Below are 6,185 nucleotides of genomic sequence, written 5' to 3'. Positions count from 1 at the left end.
GATAAATAAGAAGGAGAAATCATAAAGGACTTATTAAAGTTGAACTCTTTGTATTGATACATGGAAAGATGATATTCGTAACTCATGAGAGCTTTCTTAGTATTACAGCAGTGGGAGGTAATTCATCCATCCATCCATACATATATGTGTGTGAGTGTGTATATGTACATATATATATATATATATGTATGTATGTATATATATATATATATGTATGTATATATATGTGTGTGTGTGTGTGTGTGTGTGTGTGTGTGTGTATACAGACAGAGAGAGAGAGAGAGAGAGAGAGAGCACAGGGTGATTTGAAAATGAAGAAATTATATTAAAAAATAAGAATAAAATTAAAGTGTGACAGAGGGTTGTACAAAGAGAAGAAGAAAGGGAGAGGTGGAATGGAGAAAATTATCTCACATAAAAAGGGAATTAAAAACTTTTATCGTGGAGGTGAGGAGGGGAAAGATGAGAGGGAATGAGTGAATCTTATTCTCATTGGGTTTGAGTTAAGGAGAGAGTAACATACACACTCAATTGTGTATGGAAATCTATCTTACCCTACAGGAAAATAGGGGGAAAAGGAATAAGACAGGGGGATGACAGATGGGAGGGCAGATGGGAGGGAGGGTAATCAGAAGGAAACACTTTTGAGGAGAGACAGGGTCAAAAGAGACAATAGAATAAATGGGGGTTGGGATAAAATGAAGGGAAAAACAGTTAGTTTTTTTTTTTTTTTTCACAACATGGCTATTATGGAAGTGTTTTGCTTGATGTATAACCTATATCAAATTGCTTGCCTTCTCAGTGATGGTGGTTGGGGAGGGTGAAAGGGGTAGAATTGGGAACTCAAAGTTTTAAAAACAAATGTTAAACATTGTTTTTGCATGCAAGTGAGAAATAATATATACAGCCAATGGGGTATAGAAATCTATCCTGCCCTACAAAAAATTAGAGGGCAGAAGGGAGGAGAGAATGGGAGAGTAATACAAGGGAGAGATTAGGGGAAGAGGTATTCAGCTGTTTTATGGTGGGGGAGAGGAGAGCTGGGGAGAAAATTTAAAACTCAAGATCTTGTGAAAGTGAATGTTGAAAACTAAAAATAAACATATTAATTTAAAAAAAACTAAATTTTTTTTACACTTTTGTACTTTTTTTTTCATTTGGCAAATTCTGTTTTTTAAGACTTTTTTTTCAGTATTTTTGTGCCTTTTTCACCAGGTTGTTAACTTTTTAAAATAATTTTCTTCCTTTGTGCTCATTTCTTTATTTAATTTTCCTCTATCACTTTTATTTTATTTTCAACACAAAATTTATTTCTTCTAGGAACTTTTGTTGTGCTTATTTTCAATTAACAATTTTCCCCTGTTGTACAGTTTTTGACTTTGTTACCTTTTTCTGAATTTGTGCCTTGAACTTCCCTGTCAACATAGTAGATTTTTATAGTGAGGTCCTATTTTGTGGTTTTTTGCTCATTTTCCAATTCTTTTCTTGATTTTGTGGTTTATGTTAAAGTTTGGTTCTATTCTGTATGTGGAGGTGTAAAGGGCATTGTTCCAAGCTTCATGATTTTCCACTGTGCTGTTTTTTGGAGTTAGTTCTAGGGATTTGGAACTTTTCATTACTTCCTAGGTGGTATAATGTGAGGAGGGGTTTGGTCACTGCTGTCCTGGTCTGCACACTGTTTCTTTCTCTGGAAATAAATCAGGGATTCCAAGAGGTGGATTTGAGCAAGGAGAAATTACAAGATTGAAGAATAGCTAAGGTAAACACATAGTATATGTAGAAAATTACCAGGCCAATATTAGTTCAATGAAGAGTGTGAGGAAGGAAATAAAGTGAAACTGGACAGGAAATGTAGGGGAAAGTCAGATTGTAAAGAGTTTTAAATTTGCAAAAGACAAATTTATTTCTGTTCCTAGAGTCAATAGGGACTGACTTGAGCTTGTATAGTGAGGTGATTTGATCAGACCTGTGTTTTGGGAAACATTTTTTTTTAATTTAACATAAATTTATTTATTTTTAGCTTTCAACATTCACTTCCACAAGTTTTTGAGTTCCAAATTTTCACCCCGTCTCACCCCTTCCCCCACCCCAAGATGGCATGCATTCTGAATATCCCTTCCCCTACTCTGTCCTCTCTTCTATTTCTCTCCCCTTCTCTTATCCTCTTCCCCTTCTATTTTCCTGTAGGGCAGGATAGACTTCTGTACCCCATTTCCTATATTTCTTATTTCCCAGTAGCATGTGAAAACATTGTTTTTAAACATATGTTTTCAAAACTTTAGGTTTCAAATTTTCTCTCTTCCTCCCTCCCCACCCACCCTCATTGAAAAGGCAAGCAACTCAATATAGGTTATACATGTGCAGTTATGCAAAACATGTCCATAGTAGACATGTTGTGAAAAACTAACAATTTTTTGAAAAATCAACTTAGTAGCTACAAAAAAGTATAATGGAGTAGGAAAGGGCTTGGTACAAGAATAAACACAAAAAAGTAATTGTAGCAATTCAGGAGAGGGCTAATAAAAAACCTGATCTATGCCTGTATTAGTGGAAAGAATTGGACATATGTGAGAGATATGGAGAAAAAACTGATTAGATTTGGCAATTGGATGTATAATGTGATAGAGTATATAGAGTGGAGGAATTCATTGAGGTCAGCCTGGGGGACTGGATATTTAATGTTATTCTATAAAGTAATTGTTGTACAGTTCATCCTTCATTCTCTAAGAGGACCATTACATAGGGGAGATGATGACATGACTTGCAATTGTATTTTGTTTGAGTGAGGGAGGGTTGTGCAAAGTCAAAAGCCTTACTTTCTCCTGCAGAGCCATTTGGGTCCAGTGGCCAGATGTGTTAGAATGACTGTAGATGGCCCAGGATGTGGTGGGAGACATTGACCTTCTTAAGTTAAGGTCTTTTCAAGTTCTCACTTTGAGTGAGGTCATGCCCATTGAGTGAATAGGCTTCTTTAAGAAGTGAGTTAAGGGATGACTCCTTTAATTAAAAAAAAAAAAGTCAAACTTGGAAGGGAAGACCCTCAGGGACACTGGCCAAAACAAACAACAGTTACCACAGACATTCACTCTGAGCCAGGAGGGCCCAAAAAATAACTATTAAGTGGTCATTGGGCAGGGCAGGGATCTATTGTCCAATCAATGGGATCCAGAATGAATTGGATTTAAGGCTTCTTCCTCACTCAAAGTGAGGACTTGAAAAGACCTTAGCTCAAAAAGGCCAAGGTCTCCCATTGCATCCTGGGCCATCTCCAGTCACCCTGATCATATCTGGCCCCTGGCAGATGGCTTTGGAGGAGAAAGTGAAGATGTTGACTTTGCATAGCCCTCCCTAACTCAACTCAAATTTAATTTCAAGTCATGTCATGTATCTCCTATTGTGATGGTAAAGATTTGGAAAATAAGGAAATGCCTATTGCTTGATGAATGGCAGAACAAATTGTCGTATAGATTTTTATTGAAAACTCTTGCTCTACAAGAAATTATGAAGGAAATGGTTTTAGAAAAACCTAGAAAGACACATGAATTGATGCAAAGTAGAGTGAAATTATGACATTCTACAAAATGATAGCAACATTGTGATGATAATCAACTGTTACAAACCGATCAATACAAGGATTCACAACAAATTTAAATTACTCAGGATGAAAAATGCCATCTACTTCCAGAGAAAGGATTAATGAACTCTGAGTGTGAAGTGAAGTATATTTGCTCTATATTTTTCTTGCTGCTAATATAAAATGCTTTGCATAACTTCACATATACAATGGGTTTTGTATTTCTTGCCATCTATTATAAACTGTTATGGAAATAAAAATTAAATTAAAAATTAAAAAAGATTGAGATACAGAACTTACAACATATGTACATTTTTCTCTTACAGTTTTGGCATAATAAGTCTGGTTTTTTCTTCCAATCCTGGAATTCACATCCTGGAAAAGCAGATAGGAGGAAAACCTTTCTCCCTATACCACCCTGGATTCCCCATTTGCTTGTGTCCATTTCAAAAATAACATTCTTTTTATGTAAGACAAGCTACTTGACTCTTGGAAAAGTGTCTGACTTCCATATCTAAGAAATGGGCTTATACTATGTTCAAAAAAGGAAGTATTCAGCTAAATATCCAGTGTCAACATAGTTGGTTTTTTTTTTATACTTCAGAGAATATATAACAGTCAAGATTGTGTATGACTTCTACTCCACTCCCTGACATATTGTGCAAATGAGAGGGGGTAAATCACTTTATTTTCTATGCAGATAAATACTCCTCATTATGGAGATTTTAAGCCTAGAACAAACAATAATTATAGGGATAGTCTCATACATCAAGGTATTACCTTTGAAAAGGCAAAATTAGGCCTCCATTAGTCTGTATTTGTGATATCATACTACCTTTTCTATACCTTTTCCTCATGATTTGTTAGATGTCTTCTAATTAAAACTTTACCAAAGAATTAAAAAAAAAGCCTCTGAATTAACAAAAAAAAAAAACACTTCAAAATGATTTAGATGAACCTACATATAAAATTTTACTTGTGGGAAAATAAATTGAATTTTTGTTAATAGGACTTTGAAACTATTAAATGGAGGTGGCACCAAGATGGCAGAGAAAAGCCAAGAAGTTGCATCACCTCTCCCCAATTTCAATCAGAAACAACATTAAACCAAGCCTTTAAATGAGTTCTGGAGTGACAGAACCCACCAAAGACAGAATAAAACAATGTCCTGGCTTAAGATACTTTAGAAGGACTTTAAAAACGTCTTTCTCACATGGGTAAAAAGGGAGTGCAGCTCAGTGCAGGCAGCATGTGAGCAAGCCATCAGGAAGCTCATTCACACAGCACAGGTCATCAGCCTAGGGCTTAGTCCTGCCACAGCAGGCCAGTGATGCTGCAAGCCAGCATGAGGCCTCCAACCCAGGCACAGAGAGCAAACTTCCAGTCCTGGAACCCTAGCAAAATAGGTACAACTATGCTGTGTCACCCCAGTACAATGGGTAAGCCACCAGCACCTAAGGCTCCAGAAGAGAATGCCAATGATCAGGCCCCTGGCTCCCAGTACAAGAAGATTGAGACAATGCTCCCTAAGACCCAAGAGCAAGGCTCAGCTTTAAAGGTCATGAAATAGACAAAATGGTCAAAAAAAAAGGAGTCCTGACTATAGAAAGGTATTATAGCTAAAGGGAAGATCCAAACACAAACTGAGAAGAGGACAAACACTGATAAAATGAAAAGATTTGAAGGATAATAGGAATTTAACTCAATCCCCCAAAACCTTCTTGGAATAGCTCAATAAAGGATTTTAAATACTAAATAAGTCCAATAGAAGAAAAACTGAGAAAAGAAATGAGTTGTGTAAGACAGAGTTAACAGCTTGGAAAAGGAAGGACAATAGTTGATTGAAGAAAACATTGTTTTAAAAATACAATTGGAAGGGGAGCCAAGATGGAGGAGCAAGGCAGTGACTGTCCTGAGCTCTCCCCAAACTCCTCCAGATATTTTTAAATAATGACTCTATGGGGCAGCTAGTGGCTCAGTAGATAGAGCACTGGTCCTGTATTCAGGAGGACATGAGTTCAAATCTGCCCTCAGACACGTAACACTTACTAGCTGTGTGACGCTGGGCAAGTCACTTAACTCCATTGCTTAATCAAAATAATAATAATAATAATAATAACAATAATAATAATAACTCAAAAATGTAGAGCTGCAGAACTCAGAAAAAGACACAATGACATATTTTTTCCAGGTCAAAACAACTTATAAGGTCATCAGGAAGGGTCTCTTGCACCACGGTGAGAGAGAAGTACGGTCTAGTGCAGGCCATGGCAACACAAACCTAGGTCCAGCAAACCAGGAGCAGGCCTTGGGGCAACTGAATCAGTGGCAGCAGTGACAGTTTCCAGACCTCTCAGCCCACAGATGGTAGGGGATTAGACAATAAGACAGAAGGAGATTTGCAGGGGACACTTTGCTAGCAGTAGGGGTAGCACTCTGCTACTTTGCATATACTTGGATTTGGATTCCAGTCTTGTGTCTTAGTCCCAATCCAGTGAGGACCACTAGTACAGCAGAGCTTGCAGCTGCAGGGGAGCATGGATCCAGGTCTCAGATCAGGATTGAAAAGAGCACTTGTGGTTGTTCACAAAGTATTGCATAGTACAGAAGA

Source organism: Phascolarctos cinereus, unplaced genomic scaffold (assembly GCF_003287225.1).
Source record: "Phascolarctos cinereus isolate Bilbo 61053 unplaced genomic scaffold, phaCin_HiC Scaffold_4;HRSCAF=312, whole genome shotgun sequence".
Taxonomy (NCBI): domain Eukaryota; kingdom Metazoa; phylum Chordata; class Mammalia; order Diprotodontia; family Phascolarctidae; genus Phascolarctos; species Phascolarctos cinereus.
This window is presented reverse-complemented; position numbering follows the sequence as displayed.